We start from the raw sequence: 24,293 nt of genomic DNA on the forward strand, positions 1-24,293 counted from the left end.
GGATGATATATGCCCACCCCTGACTGGAAGCCTCCACCCCCACCCTCTCCTTCCACTTCTCCCAGCTGTGTCTCCCGGCCATGCTGCCTCTGACTCATCCTCCCTAGACCCAGCCTTATTTCTCCAGACCCCAGGCCCCATCTCCCCTTTCCTGTGCCACTCAGCAGATTTGCTACGTGGCCCTGGGAAGAGAGTCTTCAGCAACTTTTGTTTACCCCAGTGCGGGGGATTAAAGGTGACTCACACCTGTAATCCCAACAACTTTGGGAGGCTGAGGTGGGAGGATCACTTGAGCCCAGGAGTTTGAGACCAGCCTGGGCAACACCTCCAGACCCCATTGCTACAAAAAATGAAAATTAGCCAGGCTTGATGGCACGCACCTGTAGTCCCAACTACTCTGGAGGCTAAAGTGGGAGGGTTGCTTGAACCCAGGAGGTTGAGGCTGCAGTGAGCTATGATGGTGCCACTGTACTAGTCTGGGTGACAGAGCAAGATCTTGTCTACAAACAAACAAACAAACACACAGAAAAAGACTGCAAATTCTTTGCCCTCCTCCCATTGAGAGGAGGCCATTCCCCCTCCCATCGAATCTGTGGGCTCCAGTCTCCATCAAGAGCACATAGGGCTCAGTCACTTGCTCACTGTGTTCACAGCAGCACTGTCCCCAACAGCCAAAAGAAGAAAGCAGCCCAAGTGTCATGGACTGATGAATGGATACACAAAATGTGGTCCTTCCACACAGCAGAGCATTACTCAGCCTTAAAAGGGAATGAAGGCTGGGTGTGGTGGCTCACGCCTGTAATCACACCCAGCATGTCAGGAGGCCAAAGCAGGTGGATCACCTGAGGACAGGAGTTCAATACCAGCCTGGCCAACATGGTGAAAGCTTGTCTCTACTGAAAATACAAAAATTAGTCAGGCGTGGTGGTGGGCACCTGTATTCTCAGCTATTCGGGAGGTTAAGGCAGAAGAATTGCTTGAACCCGGGAGGCGGAGGTTACAGTGGGCTGAGATCATGCCACTGCACTCCAGCCTGTGTGACAGAGCAAGACTCCATCTCGGAAAGGAAAAAAAGAGAGATAGAGACAGAGAGAGAACGAAGCCTGGGTGTGGTGGCTCATCCCTGCAATCCCACACTTTGGGAGGCCTAGGCAGATGGATTGCCTGAGGTCAGCAGTTCCAGACCAGCTGGCCAACATGGTGAAACACTGTCTCTACTAAGAATACAAAAGTCAGCCAGGCATGATGGTGGGCGCCTGTAATCCCAGCTACTCAGGAGGCTGAGGCAGGAGAATTGCTTGAACCTGGGAGGCGGACGTTGCAGTGAGCAGAGACTGTACCACTGTACTCCAGCCTGGGCGACAGAGTGAGACTCTGTCTCAAAAATAAATAAATAAATAAATAAATTTTAAAAAGGGAATGAAGTCCTGTCATGTGCTACAGTGTGAAAAAAACTAAAGGACATTATGTAAAGTGAAATAAGCCAGTCACCAAAAAACTGATACTGTATGATTCTGCTTATGTGAAGTGTCCAGAATAGCCTTGTCCATAGAAGTAGAAAGCAAAATGGTGGGTACCAGGGGCGGGAGGAACAGAAGGATGGGGAGTTATAATTTAATGCATACAGAGTTTTTATTGCAGATGATGAAAAAGTTTTAGGTATCGACACTGGCAATGGTTATAAACATTATCAATGTATTTAATGCCACTTACAAAGGATTAAAATGATAAATGTTATGTTTATTTCATCACTACCAAAAGGTTGTGGGTGCAGCAGTGCTGGTTTCTGGTCCTAGCCTGAGAGACTGGCAGCTTCCACCTCCTGTCTCTTGGGACAGTGTCTCTGGGAGTTTTGAGCTGTCATGCAAGAAGTCCAGCTACTTTGAAAGGCCACAGGGAGGAGCTCCATGGACAGTCCTAGCTGAATCTTGCCTTCCAGCTGTCCCTGCCAAGATGTCAGGCATGTGAGTAAAGCCATCATGGACCCTCTAGACCAGACTTCCCACCAGCACAGGACCATCTGGCAGCCACATGGAGCAGAAGAACCATCCAGCTGAGCTACTTCCAAATTCTTGACCTACTAAGTCATAATCCACAATGAGCCCATCATAGGGATGGTTTGCTTTGCAGTGTGGATAACAAGGACATCATGTGAGGGACAGCTGAGGTACTGACCCAGAATGTGACTGATGCTCCCCATGTACCCAGAGCTCACTGGGAGCTGGCGACCTTCAGGTGCATCAGAAACATGCCCTACCTCTGTGAAGCTCACAACCCAGTGGGGGCACATCAAGTCACCAGGGAGTTATCACCACAAGGTCATTGGGGCATCGATGGTAGAGACATGGGGCAGCACAGCAGCTTCGGGGTGGGGAGGGGGGCTGATACAACTGGAAAAAAACAGGGAGGGCTTCCTGGCATGGAGGCTCTTGGCTCTAACCCCATCAAGACTCTCAGGATCCCAGTTTCTCCATTTATGAAATGAGGACCATAGGACATCATGAGGATGAGTGGCTGTGATCCAGGAGTGTGGACATTCAGCAATGCCCAATAGAACTGGAGTATAAATACCCCAGCTCCCTCTCCCTCAGGGATGACTTTGAGGTATGTGCTACAGCAGCTGCCCACAGCAGTGGCAGGCATGGAGACACATCCATTTTGAAACATCTTCCCTTCCCTACCTCACTCCCTGGGATGGTTAATTTTATGTGTCACTTAAGTGCACTGTGGGGTGTCTAGATTACACCTTGTGTCTGTGAAAGTGTTTCTGAATTAGATTTGCATTTGAATTGTGGACTCAGGAAGGTGGTCTGCCGTCCCCAAGTGGGTAGGCAACTTCCAGTTCCTCAAGGGGCTGAACAGATGGCAGAGGGAGGAGGACTCACCCCTCATTTCCTGCCTAGCCGCTGGAGCTGGGACATCTCATCCTCTCTTGCTCTGGGACTGGATGTCCGCCATCGGCTGCCCTGGTTCTCAGGCCTTTGGACTTGAGTTGAGTTTCAATCACACCTCAGGCTTCCCTGGGTTTCCAGCTTGCAACGCAGATGGTGGGACTTCTCAGCCCCAAGAGTCACAGAAACCAAATTCCTCACCCTAAATCTCTGTGTATTGGTTCTGTTTCTCCGGAGAGCCTTACTAATATGCTCCCTCACTGTCCCTTGCAATTCCTGAGACTGCCTCCCAAAGAGCGCATGCATTCTCACTCCTTCCTTCAGGATCTGCTTCTAGGAAACCCAATCCAAGACAGCTGGGATTGACTAGCCCCAAGGCTTCTGAAGGCCACTACCCTGCTTTCACTTGGAGGGCCAGGGCTCTGGGTAGGAGGGTAGGAGCAGATGGCTCAGGAGGGGAGAGCACAGGGGCACCTCGAACTGTAGATCCACAAAGGAGCAGCAGTGTGGCCTGGGAGAAGTCGATTAACCTCTCTGAGTCTCCATTTCCTCACCCTTGAAAAGGGGCAATGGGCCAGGCACAGTGCCTCACACCTATAACCCCAGCACTTTGGGAGGCTGAGTTGGGCAGATCATGAGGTCAGGAGTTCAAGCCTGGCCAACATGGTGAAACCCTGCCTCTACTGAAAATACGAAAAATTATCCAGGTGTGGTGGCACACGCCTGTAGTCCCAGCTACCTGGGAGGCTGAGGCCAGAGAATCACTTGAACCCAGGAGGCAGAGGTTGCAGTGAGCTGAGACTGCACCATTGCACTCCAGCCTGGGTGACGGAAGGAAGGGAGGAAGGAAGGAAGGAGGGAGGGAGGGAGGGAGGGAGGGAGGGAAGGAGGGAAGGCGGGAAGAGGGAAGGAGGGAGGGAGGGAGGGAAGGATGGAGGCAGGGAGGGAAGGAGGGAGTGAGTGAGGGAGGGAAGGAGGGAGGGAGGGAAGGAGGCCTCCGGGGCGCCTGGGCTACTCCTTGGGGGCACTTGCCATCCCTCCCTTGTCTCCCACAGTCTTGGTTGCTACGGCCTCCAGCCTGGGACCTCTGTGTCACCCCAGGACTCCTGAGTCTCCGCAGCCCGTTCCGCCCATTGATGGTCAGAGTGGACAGGGACAGGCAGGTAGCTGAGGACAGGGACACAGGGGCAAGCTTCCCCGCTCCAGACGCCACCACAGGATAGGAGGACATGGGACCTGGAAAGGGATACCCACCAGGGCGTCTGATCCCAAGGCAGGAAAGGGGCAGGCTGCCAAGTCACACGCATCCCAGGTGGCGTCAACATGCAATCCATCATCTGCGGCTGCCAGAGAAGGATCCCGGCTCCTCACAGGAGCTCTGCCCACCTGGCCAACCCAGCTGCCCACTCTTCGATCTCCATGTCCTTCTGCACCAGTCACCGCGCAGGGTGGGGGCTGGAGCTCACCCACCCAGCTACAAAGCCCAGCCTAGGAGGCTGCAGGAGGTCAGGGTGTCGTTCCCAATGTGTGGATGGGAACACTGAGGTGGGATGGAGGAAACATCCTTAGGTCCCGTTGAGAGAGGGGACGGGTCCCAGGAAGCAGATAATTCAGCCTGGGTTAGGATGGGTCACGTGACAGAGGGAACTGCCCGGTGTCAGCGCCAGAGTGCTGTGCTCTGGCATCAGTGCTCAGGCATCCCCCTGCATCCCGCCTCCCAGGGCTCCAGCCTCCCAAGGCTGCCTCGTACTCCCTCAGCCTGGAGCAGACAGGAGGGGGCGGATCCGGCAGGAGTGGCAGTGGCCCTCACCCTAAGGAAGCCATCTCGCCACCATAATAAAGACCTCATGTACCTCCAATGACACTTAGCAAATCCGGGCACAAATAAATAACCCAAGTCCAATTGAATTAACCTTCAGCTGATCAGCACAGCTAAACAAATTACCCTGCGGCCCGAACGAGATTAAAAGACCCAGCACAGACTGGGATCATTCGGCAGGAGGGTTCACTGGGTTTAATGAGTTTAAGCCAAATCCCCCAGCGTTCTTTTCTCTGGTTTCAGGCCACTCCGCTCCCAGAGTGCAGCCTTTCTGGGGGCCACAGCTCCCCCAGGGAGTGGCAGGGAGAAGTCAGACGTGTGGCAGAGAGGGTGAGGCCAAGGGAGTGGTGGTGGAGGAGGGAGACCCCTGCCTGTGCAGGGGAGGAGAACCGCAGGCCACGGCAGACGGTGTCCCCAGGGGCACAGCCAAAGCTGGTTTCCAAGAAACAGTGGGTGCTGGTCCTCCTAGCTCACCCCTTGACACCCGATGGCACCCCCTTCACGCCCAGCTGCATTTAGACCTAAGCTGACCCCCAGGAGGAACCTGCTTTGTAAGGTCTGATCCCAGAGTCATGCTTCTCCCACCCTGACCCCAGGCTCTCCCAGAGCCCATGCAGAGGGTAGGGGCTGGAAGCTCCTTGTGGTTGGACAGAGACGTCCCCTGAGTGGGAGACCGCAGTGATGCAAGGCCATAATGACAGATCAAATCACCACCCCGCCAGCTGCCGGAGATACATGGGTCAACATGACTTTTAGAAGAACTAAGACTGCTGGGCAAGGTGGCTCACGACTATAATCCCAACACTTTGGGAGGCTGAGGTGGGTGGATCACGAAGTCGGGAGTTCAGGATCAGCCTGACCAACATGGTGAAACCCTGTCTCTACTAAAAATACAAAAATTAGCCAGGCGTGGTGGTACGCACCTGTAATCCCAGCTACTCAGAAGGCTGAGGCAGGAGAATCTCTTCGACCCGGGAGGCGGAGGTTGCAGTGAGCTGATATTCCACCACTGCACTCCAGCCTGGGCAACAGAGTGGGACTGTGTATCAAAAAAAAAAAAAAAAAAAGAAGAAGAAGAAGAAGGAGAAGAACAGAGACCATTCAGGAGGGTTTCTCTGCCCTCTAGGGCTGCCAGCCTTTCTTGGCAAAAGGGCCTGCGCTCAGCTGGGATGCTGCAGCCAGGGATGCTGGGCCCCAGAGGGAAGCAGAAACCTCACAGTGCCTGAGGAACCATTGCCCAGAGCATTCAGTCTTCTTCCTGCTCCAGGGTGGAGCACTCAGGCAGCCTGGAGAGGCCACACGCCTGAGGGCTGCTCCCAACCGAGTGACCCAACTAGAAACACGAGAGCTGTCTACCCAGGCTGCAGTGGATCCACTGAGACAAGGCCCTAGAACTTACACAGAGAGAGAGGACTCAGAAGACAGTGCTCCCCGAAAGTTCTAGAGCCAAGTGAGGTGTGGCTTCCCAAAGCAGGGGTACAGGAGGCTGTGGACTTCTCCCCTAAGGGATTTTCTTGTAGCCCAGGAGACTCAAAGGGAACCTTAACCTCATGGACGTCAAAAAACCCTGTTGCATGAGTCAGCCCAGGAGCTGGTGGCTGGGGAGGGCTTCCTAGCAGGTCTGATTTTCGTGGTCGTGCCATCCACAGTGGAACTCTGGAGCTCTGAGTCGGGAGGGAGGTTGGGGCAGCTGTGCTCACGGGGGGAGCCGTGCAGACACCATGGAGGGGGCGCCACTCTGGGGGAGGTTCGGGTCCCAGTGCCACAGATGAATTTCCAGGTGTCACTCTGTGGGTCTTTTTTTTTTTTTTTTTTTATGAAATGGAGTTTCACTGTCACCAGGCTGGAGTGCAGAGGCACAATCTCAGCTCACTGCAGCCTCCACCTCCCAGGTTCAAGCAATAATCCTGCCTCAGCCTCCCGAGTAGCTGGGACTACAGGTGCGAACCACCATGCCCAGCTAATATTTTTTGTATTTTTAATAGAGATGGGGTTTCACTGTGTTGGCCAAGATGGTCTCCATCTCCTGACCCAGGTGATCTGCCTGCCTTCACCTCCCAAAGTGCTGGGATTAAGGCGTGAGCCATGGCACCCAGCCCTCCTCTGTGGGTCTTTAGAGAAGTCATGACAGCAGCACCCAGAGTGGTGCTAGGGGGCAGCCTGTGCCCTTGTTTTGGGGTTCACTATTAGGTTATGTTGGTAGGAGCCACCTGAGAATAGGATGGGGATGGGAGAGAGAGACTGCATAAGCCTTTAACTCCCAAGGGAGCTCAGCCCTGCAGTGGGGGCATGCAGAATGGGATGACGGATACAGGAGGTGCGATGGCCACCAGCAGATACTGTGAGTCAGCAACACAAGAGCAGCACAGCCCCAAATTATCCAGGCTTCGCCAGCACAGACCCCGGCCTGGGTGCTGTGGGGGTGCATGGATGCTCCCCACCTTGTCCCTGAACACAAGAAGGCACCGTCCAGCTGGGACCAAAAGCCAGAGAACAGTAAAACCAAAACACAGCAGTTCAGAATGGGAGATGTTCTGGGCCCCAGGTGATAAAGGCCCAGCTGGTTATAGATGCCCAGAGCTGGGAAGGCTTCCTGAAGGAAGAGGCTTGAGTGGGGCCTAGAGCCAGCCAGGGAGCACCTCGGAGGTCCTTCCAGGGGTGGAACGGAACCCAAGGCAGAAGGGAAAAGCAAACCCTATCAGCCGCTGTGCTTCCTCCCTCTGGGCTGTGTGCTGGGGTCACTCCAACACTGCAGCTCCATGTTTACCCAGTGAGTGTCTCTTTCAGGAGGTGGAGGTTCTGGTCCCAATGCCACAGCTGGAAGGGGTGCACACCCCTCTCTTGCCTACTGGTGGGTCCCAGCATCCAGTAGCTGGGAATGATCTGTCTCTACTAAAAATACAAAAACAAAAAAAAATTAGCTACTCAGGAGGCTGAGGCAGGAAAATCACTTGAACCCGGGAGGCAGAGGTTGCAGTGAGCTAAGATTGCACCATTGCACTCCAGCCTGGGCAACAAGAGGGACTCCATCTAAAAAAAAAAAAAAAAAAAAAAAAAAAAAAGGAATAACTTCTTCTTCTTGTTTTTGAGACAGAGCCTCACTCTGTCTCCCCAGCTAGAGTGCAATGGTGTGATATTGGCTCACTGCCTCCTGGGTTCAAGAGATCCTCCTGCCTCAGCCTCCCTAGCAGCTGGGATGACAGGCGCCCGCCACCATGCCCGGCTAATTTTTTTTTTTTTTTTTTTTTGTATTTTTAGTAGAGACAGGGTTTCGCCATGTTGGCCAGGCTAGTCTCAAACTCCTGGCCTCAAGTGATCCTCACACCCTTGGCCTCTCAATGTGCTGGGATTACAGGCATGAGCCACCATGCCTGGCCCCCACCCAAAAGGATTGAAAGCAGGATCTGAGAGAGGCAGGTGCCCTCCCACATTCCCAGAGGCGTTACTCACAGAGTTGAGATGAGAGCTGCCCACGTGTCCACTGACAGGCGAGTGAATGGGCACCAAGCGCTCCATCCATACATCCAGAAACTGTTCAGCCAAACAGAGGAAGGGGCGTCTGACACCTGCCACAGCGTGGATGGACCCCGATGGCGTCAGGTTCCGTGAAATCAGCCAGTCATGAAAGGGCCAGTACCGTATGCCTCCACACACATGGGGTCCCTACAGCACTCAAATCTGCAGAGGCAGAAAACAGAACAATGCGTGCCGGGGGGGTGCAGGGTGGGGGGGATGGAGAGTGAGGGTTTCGTGAGACATGAGAGAGTTCTGGAGACAGGTGCAGAGGGGCGCACAACAACATGACTGTGTTTAATGCCACTGGCCTCTGCATTGGAACGTGGTTATCATGGTGATTTTCTAGGATGTGCATTTTACTACAATCAAAAATTAAAATAGGACAGGCGTGGTGGCTCATGCCTGTAATCCCAGCACTTTGAGAGACCAAGGCAGGCAGATCACTTGAGGTCAGGAGTTCAAGACTAGCCTGGTCTCGAACATAGCAAAATGCTGTCTCTACTAAAAATACAAAAATTAGCCAGGCATGGTGGTGCATGCCTGTAATCCCAGCTACTCAGGAGGCTGATTGAGGCAAGAGAATCACTTGAACCTGAGAAGCGGAGGTTGCAGTGAGCCGAGATCGAGCCACTGTACCCCAGCCTGGGAGACAGAGAATCTGTCTTTAAGAAAAACTAAGATAAAAAGGGTTTGGCTGTGGACCAAGAGAGACAGTCAGGAAGACGGACAATGGGGTGGGCTTCCCTCGGGAACAGAGGCAGAAGCAGGGAGACTGAGGGAGGAGCTGAGACTGCATGGGTACGTGAACGCAGTGACCAGGTGGGCATGGAGGGGCCAGAGAGAGATGGACAGAGCTGGTCCCAGCCACACAGTGGCGAGTCCTCAGGTCCCACAGCCCTCCACAAACACACAAGCCTCCATGCATGCACAGGTTTTCGTGCTCACATCTGCACATGCTTACACATACGTGCTTGTAATACACATGTACAGCTCACCCTCATCAAAGCGCAGCTGGTACTTGATGTACAATCTCATGTGGGCAACATTCTGGAGACAAGGCAGGGAGTGGGTCAGGGCTTAGTGGGCACAGAGCTGACAGCAAAGGCTGGTGAGGGAATTTGGGGAGGACGGTGTTGGTTTGTGTCTTTTTTTTTTTTGAGATGGAGTCTCGCTCTGTCGCCCAGGCTGGAGTGCAGTGGTACAATCTCGGCTCACTGCAACCTCCACTTCCCAGGTTCAAGCGATTCTCCTGCCTCAGCCTCCCAAGTAGCTGGGATTACAGGCACCTGCCACCACACCCAACTAATTTTTGTATTTTTAGTAGTGACAGGGCTTCACCATGTTGGCCAGGCTGGTCTCGATCATGATCATATCTGTAAGATGGTCAGCATTTGTCAAAACTCATAGAACAAAACACCAAACGGGTGAATTTTACCATATGCAAAATATATCTCCTTTTTTATTTTTATTTTTTCAAGAGACAGAGTCTGGCTCTGTTACCCAGGCTGGAGTGCAGTGGTATTATAATGGCTGACTGCAGCCTCCACTTCCTGGGCCCAAGCAATTCTCATGCCTCAGCCTCCCGAGTAGCTGGGACTACCGGGGCATGCCACCACACCAGGCTAATTTTTTTTTATTTGTTGTAGAGACAGGGTCTTGCTATGCTGCCAGGCGGTCTTGATCTCCTAGGCTCAAACAATCTGCCCACCATGGCCTCCCAAAGCATTGAGATTCCAGTCATGAGTCCCCACACTCAGTGCTTATATCATTTTTTAAGTTAAAAATAGAAGAAAACAAAACACAAGCCCAGCCAGGAGCCCTGTTCTTAGCTCCCTAGACCTGGCCCTGGGGAAGGCGGGGTCCCTGGGCCACCCCCATCCTATGGCCCTGTCCTTTGCAGCTACGTTCCAGGGGAAGAGAGTGAGCCTGTCACATATATGCCAGACAGAGAGTGCCCACACACTGCCCTGACTCTGGGAAGCCCTGGAGAGCACTGCAGGGCTGTGAGCAGCTCAGAGTGTGTAGCTTTTGCTGAGCAGCCAGTAGGTTCCTTGCCCAGGACAGTGAGTCAGGAACCTGGCTGCCCGATCTTGTTCCCCTTTTCTTTAGGGCTACCAGGAAGGTCAGAGCTGAGGCTGAGGCCCAATAACAGCAACTGCAGAGGACCCAGCACCAGCACACACATGCTCTGTGCTTCTGTTACGGCCTTGACAGTCTATTCCAGCATTTCTCTCCCCAGGTCCAATTCTGGAATTCATGCCCTTGTCTGATTTATAACCTTCTACCTGTGTGTGCCCTGCCGTATCCCCAAACGACTGCGGGCTGGGACTGTCTCCTGGCTACCTCTGCAGAGCCAGCACGGGGTCAGGCTCAGCAGGTGCCTGTGACGTCAATTACAGATGCCAACACCTTCCAAAGACAAAGTGCTTTGTCATCAGGTGACTGGATGGGGAGCGAGGGACCCAGATAAGAGAAAGATGGACAGACGGAGAGAGAGAGAAAGGGAGACAGAGACAGAGACAGAGACAGATGGACAGACCAAGGGAGACAGAAAGAAACAGGCAGACAGACAGACAGACAGAGAAACAGATAGAGACAGACCAGGAGAGAAAGAGAGACACACAGACAGACAGGAATGGCAGAGAAAGAGACAGACCAAGAGAGACAGAGATAGACAAAGAGACAGAAGACAGAGACAGACAGACCGTGAGAGACAAAAGGAGACAGGCAGACAGATAGAAAGAGTCAGAGAGAAAGAGACAGAGAGAGACACACAGACAGACAGACAGGCTGATAAAGAGAGAGAGATAGTCAGACAGACAGACCAAGAAAAAGAGAGACTGACACAGACACAGACAGACAGATAGGCTGAGAAAGAGAGACAGATAGACCAAGAGAGACAGAAATGAAAGAGAGAAAGAGACAGAGATAGACCAAGAGAAAGACAGAGACAGACACAGACAGACATGCAGAGACAAACAGATAGACAGACAGACAGAAGACAGTGCCAGACCATGGGAGACAGAAAGAGACAGGCACAGACAGAGAGAGAGGAGAGAGACGGAGACAGAAAGTGGCACACAGACAGAGAGGCAGGTAGAGAAAGAGAAGAGAAAGACCAAGACAGAAACAGACAGACAGAGACAGTCAGACAGACAAAGAGAAACAGACAAAGAGAGACGACCGAGAGAGACAGAGACCAAGAGAGACAGCAACAGAGAGACAGACAGAAAGACAGCGAGGGACAGAGACAGAGAGACAGACAGAGAGAGGGATGCAGTGGCCCTCGGCCTCCCAGGAACATGCAGAATTTCTCAGAAGAGGAGGAGGAGGACCTCCCTCCCCCAAGCAGGGAGTGAGGAGAATAAGAGGAGAATAAGACACCTCCGTCCCTCCACCCACCCTAGACCCAGCCGCAACCCAGTCCCAGCACTGCACCGGAGGGTTCTGTGGCCTCGGCTGTCCCCTAGAGGTGCTTTCTGGCAACACATGCACTCCCAACCCGGCTTCCCAGTGGCTCAGTTTGCTGGAAGCTGGTCCAAGGACCCCCCTACTCCCAGAGGGAGTGGACAGAGGCAGTCCAGGTGTTCATCCTTACCGCCCTCATCCCTGCCAGGCTGGGCTCAAATCCCCTCCCAGGACTCATGTACCTGGGGCTAGTGGGTGCTTCTGTGCCATGCCAGCCTCCCTGGCTACACCTACTGCAAGTATTTTTCCTTCTTTTCCCTTTTGATTTCTTTTGTGGTTGTAAAAGGAAAATGTTAGCTATAGCCGGGTGCAGTGGCTCACACCTATAATACCAACACTTTGGGAATCTGAGGTAGGAAGATTTCTTGAGCCTGAGAGGTCGAGGCTGCAGTGAGCAGAGCTCGTGCCCCTGCACTCCAGACGGCGCAACAGAGCGAGACTGTTGAAAACAAACCAAAATAACAAAACAACAAAAACCTCAACTATAAAAAATTCATATAAAATATGTGTGGACATGGAAGCACAAGTCCCACCTAATTCTGCCCCACCACCCCAGTCAAGCTTGGTGACATGGCATCACTGCTGGCCTTCTCAACCAGGCGGAGGTCCTGTATTTCCAGGAGCTCTTTGCTTATGGGCCCCTCTCATTCTTTTTCACAGCTGTCTTGCTAGGGGAGCATTTTCTCCTTCCTTTCAAATCCCTTTGAAATGACTTCCTGTTCCACTTGTTGGCAGTAGGGTCATTTCTGCTTTTCCTGTCTCTGACTTGACCTGCAGCCCTTTGCCTATTGTTTATCTTATGGAGGGGGTAGGGGGGTCCTTGGACCAGCTTCCAGCAAAAATGCTCATCGAGTGAATGACCAAGCAAATATTTATCTTATGGATGGATGGATCAGCAGATGAATGGGTGGGTGGAGATGCATGAATGAGTGGTTGGATGGATGAGTGAATTCATGTGTGGCTGGGTGGATGAGTGAATTCATGGGTGGGTGGATGGATGAATGGATGGATGGATGGATGGATGGATGGATGGATGGATGAGTGGATGGTTAAGTGAATGGATGGGTGGATGAGTGGGTGGATGAGTGGATGGATGGATGAGTGGATGGATGGGTGGTTGGATGGGTGGATGAGTGGGTGGATGGGTGGGTAGATGGATGGAAGGGTGAATGCATGGATGGATCAATGGATGGATGAGTGAATTCATAGGTGAGTAGATGAGTGAATGCATAAATGGATGAACAGATGGATAGATGAGTGAATGGATGAGTGGGCGGATGAATGGGTTGGTGGATGAATGGATGAATGGATGGGTGGATGGGTGGGTGGATGAATAAGTGGATAGATGGGTGGTTGGATAGATGGATGAATGGGTGGGTGGATGGATGGATGAGTGAATGCATGGATGGATGGATGAGTGAATTTATGAGTGGGTGGATGGATGGGTTAGTGAATGCATGGGTGGGTGAATGGATGAATGAGTGGATTAGTGAATGCATGATTGGGTGGGTGAATGGATGAGTGAATGGAATGGGTGGGTGGATGAGTAGATGGATGGATGGATGGATGGATGGGTGAGTGGGTGGATGGATGGGTGGATAGATAGATGTCTGTTCAGCAGGAATAGAGAGCAACTGAGATGTGCTTGCAATGCTGGAGAAAATGCCACAATGGTGCACACACATTGGAGAGCAGCTTGGAAGCTTTTAGAATTAAACAAGTACCTGCCATGCTACTTAGCAATCCCATTCTCAAGTATTTCCCAAGAGAGGTGAACATTTATGTTCTCACAAACACCTGTATATGCAGGTCAATGGGGGCTTTATTCACAGTGGTCCAAGCTGGATACAACCCAAATGTCTTCAGTAGGAGAATGGATAAAGAAATTGTGGTGCATCCAGACAATGGAATACTACTCAGCAGAGAGAGAGAGAGAGAAATTACTGATGTGGCCAACAACATGGTTGAATCAGTATCCTAAGTGGAAGAAGCAAATCAGGAAAGGCTACACAGCACATGACTCAGTTAGGAGGTCAGCAGGACTGGTTTCAGAAGACACAGGTGACAAAGACCCCAATGATAACACAGAATGCAGTTAAGAAGCCAGCCAAAACCCACCAAATCCAAGATGGTGGGGAAAGCAACCTCTGGCATCCTCACTGCTCATGAAAAGACACTTCCACCAGTGCTGTGACAGCTTACAAATGCCATGGCAATGTCCAAAAGTTACCCTACATGGTCTAAAAAGGGAAGGAAACCTCAGTTCTGGGAATTCCTCCCCTTTCCCAAAGATCTCATGAATAATCCAGCCCTTGTATATCATATGATCAAGAAATAACCCTAAAAATAGCTAGTCAGAAGCACCCAGGGCAGCTCTGCCTACGGGATAGCCACCGTTTTATTCCTTTTTTTTTTATAAGATGGCGTTTCTGTCACCCAGGCTGGAGTGCAGTGGCACGATCTTAGCTTACTGCAACTTCCACCTCCCAGGTTCAAGCAATTTTCCTACCTCAGCCTCCCGAGTAGCTGGGACCACAGGCATGTGCCACCAGGCCCAGCTAATTTTTTGTATTTTTAGTAGAGACAGGGTTTCACCATGTTAGCCAGGATGGTCTCGAACTCCTGACCTCGTGATCTGCCTGCCTTGGCCTATTTCTTTACTTTCTTATCACCCAGGCTGGAGTGCAGTGGCATGATCAAGGCTCACTGCAGCCTCAAACCCCTGGGCTCAAGAAATTCTCCTGCCTCAGCCTCCCTAGTAGCTGGGACTACAGGTGCACCACACCAAGCCCAGGTAATTTACTTATTTTTTGTAGAAATGGGGTCTAGTTTGAGGCCAGGGTGGCCTCAAACTCCTGGCCTCAAGTGGCCCTCCCAACTCGGCCTCCCCAGTAGCTAGGTCTACAGGCGTGGGCCATCATGCCCAGCCTTGTCTTTAGTCTGAATTTGCATTTTGTTTTCTGTTAGATGTCAGAGCTGCCTTTAGCAGTATCCCCTGTGGTTACTAGTTCTACCACTGCTTACAGAATGACAGCCATTTAGATTTGCAAAAGCCTTTCACAGCCTGAGTACAGCCTCCCAAATGCAGAATATCTGATGCAAGCCACACATGCCCAGGGCTCAGTTCGTCTGGGGCAGGGCTCTCCCCACATGCCGTGAGTGGAAGGCCTTGGAAAGTTCCGGTGTTCAGAAAGTCCTTGTCTGTGTCTGGTCTGCCTGCTCTGGCCCGCCATTCAGTCAGGCCTCTACACTCACCCATAGACACAGACAGGACCTTCAGGAAGTGAGGCCCTTCCCACCTTCCCACCCCTCCACACTCCCTCTCTGCTTGTACAAAATCAACTCCAGGTCTGTCTCTACTTCCCACAGGCAGGACCACCAGGCCACCCCTTCCTTCTTGGTCCCTGTCCCACCCCAGTTTGAGAGTCTTAGGAACAGATAGAAACCCCCCAGGAAACACAACAATCACAGAAGCACAGACCTGGAGGCCACATTGCCAATCTTCCCATTTTAGAGATGAAAAAACAGAGGCCCAAGACCAGAAGGGAATCATCCAAGGTTGTCGGCAAGTTAGAGGTGGGGCCGAGGTAGGGCTTGGGCTGTGTCCTGCCTCCTGGGTCTTTCCCCATCCTTACAACCCCACACCACCTCACGAACCACTTGCTTTGCACGCCTTGTTTAATTCAATCAGTTCTACAAACATTCACCCAGAGACCATGACACACAGCACGCTGGTTCTCCGTTCTCCCCTGGAAGAGCAAAAACGCAGTAATAATGAATGAGCTTCCACTCAGGCTAATGAGCTTTGTCATCAGGCTCCTCACCCGGTCACCGGGTGGCTTCTTTGCCAGGGGAAATAACTTCTTAAAATATTGAAATAAAGGCTTTTAGAAATTGTACATGGATTAAGGTTTCATTTCTTAAAGAACTAAGCAAATAGTGCAAGAGGTGAGGTGGCAGTTTTCAATATTTGCAACAAAGACAGAAAGCCTCAAGCTAGGGATGAAAAGATTGTAAGACTGGAACTTGACTAAGTTCAGCAGAAAACAAAGTGACGTGCTAAACTCTCAATTCTGCGTCATGATAGAAGGGGGCCCAGCAGCAGTGGGTTTTCTTTGTTTACTGTGTGGTGGTAAATGAAATATTGCAGTTCACATAGAACTCCAAAGCCTGGCTGGCCTCCATGGCTCACGCCTGTAATCCCAGCACTTTGGGAGGCCAAGGCAGGAGGATCACCTGAGATCAGGAGTTCAAGACCAGCCTGGCCAACAAGGTGAAACACCATCTCTATTAAAAATACAAAAATTAGCGGGGCGTGGTCGAGGGTGCCTGCCTGTAATGCCAGCTACTCCAGAGGCTGAGGCAGGAGAATTGCTTGAACCTGGGAGGTAGAGGTTGCAGTGAGCTGAGATCACACCACTGCACTCCAGCCTACACGACAGAGAGAGATTCCATAACAGACAAACAAACAAAAACCTGCAAAGTTCAGAGCATCCCTGGGCAACACAGCAATCACAGCACTGGCGAAACTGAGACTATGCCCAGCAAGAAACGCCACTAGTCTTTAATTCTTTTTTTGAGACAGGGTCTTACCCTGTCATCCAGGCTGGAGTGCAGTGGTACTGTTATAGCTCACTGCAGCCTTGACCTTCTGGGTTCAAGCAATCCTCCCGCCTCAGCCTCCTGAGTAGCTGACACTATAGGTGTGTGCCACCACTCAACTAATTTTTAAATTTTTTTGTAGAGATGGGGTCTTCCTCTATTGCCCAGACTGGTCTCCAACTCGCGGGCTCAAGCGATCCTCCCACCCTGGCCTCCCAAAGTGCTGGGATTACATTCAAGAGCCACCATGCCTGGCTCCAAGCCATCTTTAAATGCTCCCCGAGAAGAGGTTTTATTTCCTTTCTAGATGAATCTCTCCCTGGATCCTTATAAACTGGATTTGTTTTTTTTTTTTAATAGGATTCATTAATTTCCTTTGGGAAAAAATATGAATTTTACATAGACAACCCTGGGTTTTGCTCTTGTGATAAAATATCTGCAATTTTCAATTAGTTGCTTTTAATCTTTTTTTCTCCAAAAACCATAGCAGCAGATGCTTCTTAAATCCTGCCCTGTCCCACCCTTGACTTGGACTATCAAAGTTTAGAAAAAATATGTGGTTATGTTTTTCCAGATAACTGGGTACTAAAGATAATCTGTCTTGTGGAATGCTCCAATTGGAATCATTTCTGTCTGTGCTGCTATTTATCCAAGTGCCTTTGCAACCATAGTGTGCAGGTCACTGCCAACTGCAACCCTACAGGCACACGGCAAGGCCACATGATTCTCACACCCAGCTGGGGGCACAGCAAAGGCAGTGATGAGGCCAGTGTAAAAGCTGGAGTCTCTGGGGCATGGAGTCTCCCAGGCCTCAGCTTCAGGACTGCTAGTGTGGAGGAAGATCTTGGCCGGCTGCTGTGGCTCATGCCTGTAATCCCACTGGGAGTCTAAGGCAGGAGGATCGCTTGAGCCCAGGAGTTTGAGGCCAGCCTGGGTGACATAGCAAGACCTTATCTCTACAAAAATATTTTTTAAATGAGCCAGGTATAGTGGCATGCACCTGTAGTCTCTGCTACCCAGGGGGCTGAGGTGGGAGGGTTGCTTGAGCCTGGGAGGTGGAGGCTGCAGTGAGCTATGATTATGTCACTGTATTCCAGCCTAGGCGATAGAGCAACATCTTGTCTAAAAAAAAAAGGAAAAAGAGACCAGGCACAGTGGCTCACACATATAATCCCAGAACTTTGGGAGGCTAAAGCGGGTGGATCACCTGAGGTCAGGAGTTGGAGACCAGCCTGGCCAACATGGCGAAACCCCATCTCTACAAAAAATACAAAAATTACCAGGGCGTGGTGGGATGAGCCTGTAATCCCAGCTACTCGGGAGGTTGAGACAGAATTGCTTGAGCCCAGGGGGTGGAGGTTGCAGTGAGCCAAGATTGTGCCATTGCACTCCAGCCTGGGCAGCAGTAGCAAAACTCCTTCTAGAAAAAAAAAGAGAAAGATCTATATCCCAGCAGTGAAGCCTGCCCACAGTCCACAGTCCCCCTCCTGGCCCCGGCCTCATCTCTGCAGGGGCAGTGTGTGTCTGCTTCTCTGAGTCAATGTCCAGCTTCTTTTTGTTTTTTGAGATAGGGTCTAGCTGTGTCACCCAGGCTGGAGTGCAATGGTGCAATCACGGCTCACAGCAGCCTTGACTCTGGGCTCAAGTGATCCTCCCATTTCAGCCTCCCAAGTAGCTGAGACCACACATGCACATTACCATGCCCATTAATTTTATGTTTATGTTCAATAGAGATGGAGTAGCTGGAATTACAGGCACCCACCACCATGCCTAGCTAATTTTTGTAGATACGGGGTTTTGCCATGTTGGCTAGGCTAGTCTTGAATTCCTGATCTCAGGTGATCTGCCCTCGTAGGCCTACCACGTGCTGGGATTACAGGCGTGAGCCACCGTGCCCGGCCTGAGTCTGCTTCTTGACCCTGTGGATTTGTCTGTTCTGGAAACTGTCTATAAATGAACCATGCATTGTGTGGCCATTTGTGCCTGGCTTCCTTCACGGAGCGTAACATTGTTGAGATTTGTTTGTGCTGTGGCCTGTGTCAAGTGCTTTATTCCTTTTGGAGAAACTGATTCCTGCTTGCTGAAAAGTTGGGGAGAGTGCATGACATCACCTTTGCAGAAGGGCCCGGTGCAGGACATGATATGTAAGAGGTGCTCAGTAAAGCTTCCTTCCCTTCATGGATGATGGGGACCCACTGATCATGACAGACTCATAAAACACCCACCGTAATCAGTGGTTCTGAGCACTCCTAGGCTTTTGCAAGAAGCAGAAAGACTACACATAGCAATGAAGCCAACCTACACATCCTGAATTCCCCTTGATGGGCCTGGTAATTGTCAAAACAGCCTCAATGCCACAGTTCTGGCTACTGAGGTGGGCTGTGATGGTGCAGAGGCTGAATATTGCCGGGTGTGGTGGTTTACACTTAATCCCAGCGCTTCGGGAGGCTGAGGCGAGAGGATTGCTTGAGGCCGGGAGTTCGAGACCAGCCTGGGCAACATGGTGAGACCCTGTCTCTACTACAAATACAAAAATTACCCAGGCATGGTGACGCATGCCTGTAATCCCAACTACTCAGAAGGCTGAGGCAGGAGAATTGCTTGAACCTGCGAGGGTGAAGGTTGCAGTGAGCTGAGATCACATCACTGCGCTCCAGTCTGGGCAAAAGAGCAAGACTGTTTCAAAAAAAAAAAGCAGCCATTTAGGCAGCCCCTGGGGGCCCTGTGCAGGGCCTGATGGTCACCACTCCAGCAGCTTGTAGAGAACCCTGCCAGTCCCAGGATGTCCTGGCCATATGGTCCATTTGCACTCAAGCTGCTCTTCATCAGGTGTAGAGCAGCAAGGTCTATTTATCCAAGGACAGGGAGAACAGCTGGGTAATCATAAACCTAACAGCTAAATTTATGATATTCCAAGCCTGGGTAATATGCCAAAACCTCGTATCTACTAAAAACACAAAAATTAGCTGGGCATGGTAGTGCGTGCCTGTAGTCTCAGCTACTCAGGAGGCTGAGGTGGAGGGGATTGCTTGAGCCCGGGAGGCTGAGGCTACAGGGAGCCATGATCATGCCACCACACTCCAGCCTGGGTGACAGAGTGAGACCCTGTCTCCCAAATAAATAATAGATAAAGTAATGAACGTATGATGTTCCAGTGAACTGCTGCGTGTGAGCTGCCTCTCTCTTTTGATTGATTGATTGATTTTAAAGACGGGGTTTCACCATGTTGGTCAGGCTGGTCTTGAACTCCCGACCTCAGGTGATCTGCCTGCCTTGGCCTCCAAAGTGCTTGAATTACAGGCGTGAGAAACCACGCCCGGCCTCTTTTTTTTATTATTATTAATTAATTTTGGGGGGGGCTGCCTCTCTCAATCCCACAAGACAGGCACCCTCCTTTTCCATCTTCATTTTTAAGCTGAGAAACTGAGACAAGTTGCCCAAAATTACAGAGTCACTCAAAATTAATAGCCGAGGAGGTTGATTCTGATGCCTAAAGCTCTACCCAGTCTAAGATTTGTTGTACCTGGAAGTCCTCTGGGTCTAAAGGCCAGACTATCTGAGTCCCTGTCCTTACAGGGCTGCAGAGGAAAACAGAAATCATCGTGAACACAGAACCTGTTATGTCACTGGTCTCCACTCACACACCCCACCCGGTGGAGCTCCGGAATCTTTCCTGCTGAGCAGACTGGAGAGCGTGTTGTGAGGCTGTGTACATACAAAGCATGTCAGTTGCAAAGCCAAACTGTCTATCTTTCAAGAGGTGTAAGGTTTCAGGAAGCCCACGAATGGGACGCCAGGGATGCTCAGACGGAGACCAATGCCATGGGTCAGCATAGGAGGCTCTGGCAAAGCCACACAGGCAGGCAACTGAGAGTAAGGCCACCGCCATGGCTAACCACTGGATGCCCCTTCAACAAGATACGGTGTGAATATCAAATGATGAAGAGAGCCTTCTGGGAAAACTGATGGCACCCTTGCACGTTTTTGTAAAACAATCCTCTTCATCCTGGAGCTGGGAGAATCACATACAGTGGGAAGGATAATGTGTGGAACCATCATACAGTTTGTCAGAAAAATTACAACCCTATCAAATCGGCACTTGACTAATTCTTCGTTGGTTTCACAGATTAACACACCATGGCATTTTTACCTACAATTTAGTGAATATAAGACAAATGAAAGATACTTTCCTTTTTAAGATAACTCCTCAAACTCTTTGCGCCATGATTGGCATCATTACTATTAGATTCCCATTTTATGTGAATCCACTTGAGAGTCTTTCTTTCCAGTTCATTTACCCTTCAGTACTGGAGTCAATGATGTGTAATGAGATCCTCTTCCATTCTTCTAGATATGTAACTTCTGTCCTTTAGGCTGCCAGAATGTTCCTGGACCACCACCTCAGCCTAGGACAACCTTCCACCTCTCATTTTTTTCCTACTGTCTTTATCTTAGATCTAGACCCAAATTGACCAAACAATCCCTCACATATGTAATTAACAGTGTCATCAAAAACAATATCCAGGCTGGGCGCAGTGGCTCACACCTATAATCCAGCACTTTGGGAGGCTGAAGCGGGCAGATCACCTGAGGTCAGGAGATTGAGACCAGCCTGGCCAACATGGTGAAACCCCGTCTCTACTAAAAATATAAAAATTAGCCAGGTGTGGTGGCAGGTACCTGTAATCTCAGCTACTCGGAAGGCTGAGGCAGAAGAATCCCTTGAACCCAGGAGGTAGAGGTTGCAGTAAGCCGAGATCGTGCCACTGCACTCCAGCCTGGGTGACAGAGCAAGACTGTGCCTTAAAAAATGACAACAGCAAAAACCCAGCATCCATCTTGTTCTTCAACATCCATTTGTAAAGGTGATAAGTTTATTTCAGAGGGTTTTTTTTTTTCAGGGGACAGGATCAGATTTCTTGTGTCTATTTGCCTACACAGAGGGAGAATGCACACACAGGTGAATAAAAATGAGTAAACCTCTTGAAGATTTTAGATGACAAAGCAATACACTGGCAATTTGCTTGTGGGGTATGTGTGGGTAGATGTGTGTTTAAATTTAGAACCGGCAGCAACTTAAGACTTTCCTGGGAAATTGAGATGCTTCCGGCTTTTTGAGTAGTAGAACCATGAAACTCATCATCCTTCCTTTTGTGTACTGGCTGCAAGAATGTTCAAAAATGAATTTCCTCTTGATTTATGTCTATTTTGAACATGTTCTGTATGCATGCCTTTTATTTCAGGCCTCCAGAAATCATCACTGGAGGAGCATGCTTCATTTGACTTGACCTGGATTGGATATGAAGTCATCAAGTCATGACAAGAGGGAGTCAAGCTCTTCCTAAGGGCTGTAGTGGCATAGATGTCAGAGATGTGTGAACCATAGCAGCTGCAGCTTGAATAGGGGCTGGGTTAAATGAGGCTGAGACCTACTGGGCTGCATTCCCAGACGGTTAAGGCATTCTAAGTCACAGCATGAGATAGGAGGTCAGCACAGATACAGGTCATAAGCAGTCTGCTGATAAAACAGTTTGCAGTAAAGAAGCTGCCCAAAACACACCAAAACCAAGATGGCGATGAGAGTGGCCTCTGGTCATTCTCACTGTTACACTCCCACCAGCACCATGCCAGTTTACAAATGCCATGGCAACATCAGGAAGTTATCCTAAAGGGTTTAAAAAGCAGAGGCAGAAATAATCCACCCCTTGTTTGGCATATAATCAAGAAATAACCACAAAAATGGGCAACCCGCAGCCCGTGCAGCCGCTTTGCCTATGGAGCAGCCATTCTTTATTCTACTACTGGTGGAGGGTGTCCAGGTTCTTGACGTCTTGAACAAAGAAATGGACAAAACGTGCAAAGCAGGCTGGGCGAGGTGGCTCATGCCTGTAATCCCAGCACTCTGGGAGGCTGAGGCGGGCAGATCCCCTGAGGTCGCAAGTTCGAGACCAGCCTGACCAACATGGAGAAACCCCATCTCTACTAATAATACAAAATTAACCAGGTGTGGTGGTGCATGTCTGTAATCCCAGCTACTCTGGAGGCTGAAGCAGGAGAATCACTTGAACCCAGGAGATGGAGGTTGCAGTGAGTGGAGATTGCACCAATGCACTCCAGCCTCGGCAACAAGAACAAAAATCCATCTCAAACAAACAAACAAACAAACAAAACACACACACACACACACACACACACACACACACACACACATAAAGCAGGCCAGGCCAGGTGTGGTGGCTCACATCTGTAATCCCAGCACTTTGGGAGGCTGAGGTGGGCAGATCACCTGATGTCAGGAGTTCAAGACCAGGCTGGCCAACATGGCAAAACCCCGTCTCTACTAAAAATACAAAAGTTAGCCAGGCGTGGTGGTGCACATCTGTAATCCCAGCTACTTAGGAGGCTGAGGCAGGATAATCACTTGAACTCGGGAGGCAGAGGTTGCAGTGACCTGAGATCATGCCACTGCATTCCAGCCTGGGCAACTCTGTCTCAAAAAACAAAAAGTACAAAGCAAGAAAAGAAGGAAGCAACAAAAGCAGAGATTTTTTGAAACTGAAAGTATACTCTGCAGTGTGGGAGCAGCAGAAGCATAGGGGCTCAAGTGCCCTGTTACAGAATTTGTGGGGTTTAAATACCCTCTAGGGGTTTCCACTGGTTACCTGGCGTCCCCCCTTTGTAAATGAAGAGGATGAAGCAAAGTTACAGAATCATTTACTCAGTGTACAAGCTATGGAGAGGATGTTTTTTTTTTTTTTTTGAGACAGAGTCTCACTCTGTCACCCAGGCTGGAGTGCAGTGGTGCAATCTCGGCTCACTGCAACCTCCACCTCCCCAGTTCAAGTAATTCTCCTGCCTCAGCCTCCTGAGTAGCTGGGATTACAGGCGCACGCCACCACGCCCAGTTTATTTTTGTATTTTTAGTAAAGGCGGGCTTTCACCATGTTGGTCAGCCTGGTCTCGAACTCCTGACCTCATGATCCACCCGCCTCGGCCTCCCAAAGTGCTGGGATTACAGATGTGAGCCACTGTGCTCGGACTGGAGAGGATATTTCCTGTCATAGCTGAAGTGTTCATTGGCCTTATGTACCCTGCCTCCAGACCCTATTATTCTACCTCAGTTCCTTTACTTTTCTATTAAACTTGCTTTCACTTTATGGACTCGTCCTGAATTCTTTCTTGCATGAGATCCAAGAACCCCCTCATAGGGTCTGGATCAGAACCCCTTTCCGGTAATATAACAGAAAATACAGCCTTGACATGGAAACAACAGAGAGGTCTCTGAGGGTGGGGTTCTGAAGGGGTGTTGACCCCGTGAGGAAGGCTTTGGAGGCTCCAATCACTCTCAGCCACTGTGAAAGATGCCCAACCCTGCCAATAAAACTTCCAGCTTGGAGAAACTGAGGCTGAGCAGTAGAGGGTATGGGGGCCCCTGGAGGAACCAGAACCCATCCTGCTTCAGGGTGGGGCTGGTCCCTCTCTTGGCCTTTGCCGGGGCTTCGTGTCACGGAGCAGTTCGAAGCCCACCCCAGCCCGCCAGCTGCCCAAGCGTGGCCAAGCTCTCTGCACCTGCACACGTCTGTAAAATGTATGAAACGCTTCTACTGAACCGGGTGGCTGAAATCAAACAAGTATGAGTATAAAGCGCTTAGAACCATGTCTGGTACACACTCGGTGCCAAATAAGCGTTCGCTGTGGTGACTACAATGCCTCCAGCCCAAAGCGGAAGGTCGAACAGGGCCGGGTTCCCAGCGCAGGGGGTTCCCTAGCGCTACGCTTCGGGGGGTCCTGGACACAGAACGGAGGACAGAGCTCTCACCAGCGAGGGCCCCGAAGGTCTGCAGCTGAGGGGCTGAGGCCCGGGGACGGAGGTGGTCGCAACGCCCTTTCCCGAAAAGAACGGGGTCCGGCTCCAAGGCGCCCCCAAGCCCTCCCGGCAGCGCGGAACCCGAGCAGCTCAGGAGCCCGGGAGCCCCAAGTCTCGGGGACCGGAAGCA

The 24,293-nt window shown here is 50.8% G+C and overlaps 1 long non-coding RNA gene and 1 pseudogene across 1 annotated transcript; both read right to left on the reverse strand.

Annotated features, from left to right (window-relative positions):
- Nucleotides 1-1,597: 1,597 nt before the first annotated feature.
- LOC144581198 (uncharacterized) lies at nucleotides 1,598-24,279 on the reverse strand. The gene is made up of 3 exons (XR_013531752.1): nucleotides 24,116-24,279; nucleotides 8,161-8,388; nucleotides 1,598-1,945 (listed from the first exon to the last, which is right to left on the reverse strand). It is a non-coding gene; the product is annotated as an uncharacterized LOC144581198 (long non-coding RNA).
- LOC128931420 (uncharacterized) lies at nucleotides 3,283-4,511 on the reverse strand (annotated as a pseudogene).
- Nucleotides 24,280-24,293: the final 14 nt, after the last annotated feature.

Source organism: Callithrix jacchus, chromosome 2, assembly GCF_049354715.1.
Source record: "Callithrix jacchus isolate 240 chromosome 2, calJac240_pri, whole genome shotgun sequence".
NCBI lineage: Eukaryota > Metazoa > Chordata > Mammalia > Primates > Cebidae > Callithrix > Callithrix jacchus.